We start from the raw sequence: 682 nt of genomic DNA, 5'->3' as shown, positions 1-682 counted from the left end.
CCGGCACATGGGTGTCTTGAGGCGGCTGCTCGTGTTTTGATGTCGCCGGTTGTTGGAGCGTGAGAGCCGGCGTGCGGAGCGCCGAGCTCATTTCCTTCCTGTGCGCCGGGGGCTCTGCGCACCTCCGGCAGTCCCCCAGCACCAGGCCTGTTCACAGGAGCGTGGGGTTGCCCAGCGTGGGCAGGGAGCCCACAGCTCGCCCTGCACCCCGCTCGTACCCCGTGTGTCTTAGTTCAGTTTTCAGTCACCCTTTCTCACACCGTCAGAGGCGAGAGCTGGCTGGGGCCGGCTTCTAGAGGCAGGAACCAGGGTAGCAAATGCAAATTCCTGCCTGGCTGCGGGCTGCTGTGAAAGCGTGCGTGTGAGAAAAATATTCACACATCCACATCACAGGTGCTGTCGGTGTTCAACAAGTGCACGGCTCTGCGACCCCCTCCCACCGCTCCCCACCCCGCAGCAGCCTAAGCTGCAGTTTTCCTTCTTACTCCCTTCTTAATCTTCCAGATTATCCAAATGCCTGCCGTTTGCAGGGTGCTTTGGGCCAAAACTGTGCTCTCCTGCATTTCTCCTTCCCGCATTCCTGGTCCTGCAAACCTGATGCCCTTCAGCCATTCCCCTGCCCTGAGCCGGTGCTGTGCTGGCAGCGGCACGGCCAGGGGGCCACCCCCGGGGGAGGTCGGGA

This window comes from Fulmarus glacialis, unplaced genomic scaffold, assembly GCF_000690835.1.
Source record: "Fulmarus glacialis isolate BGI_N327 unplaced genomic scaffold, ASM69083v1 scaffold32964, whole genome shotgun sequence".
In the NCBI taxonomy this organism is placed as follows: Eukaryota; Metazoa; Chordata; class Aves; order Procellariiformes; family Procellariidae; genus Fulmarus; species Fulmarus glacialis.
Note: the sequence above shows the minus strand (reverse complement) of the source record.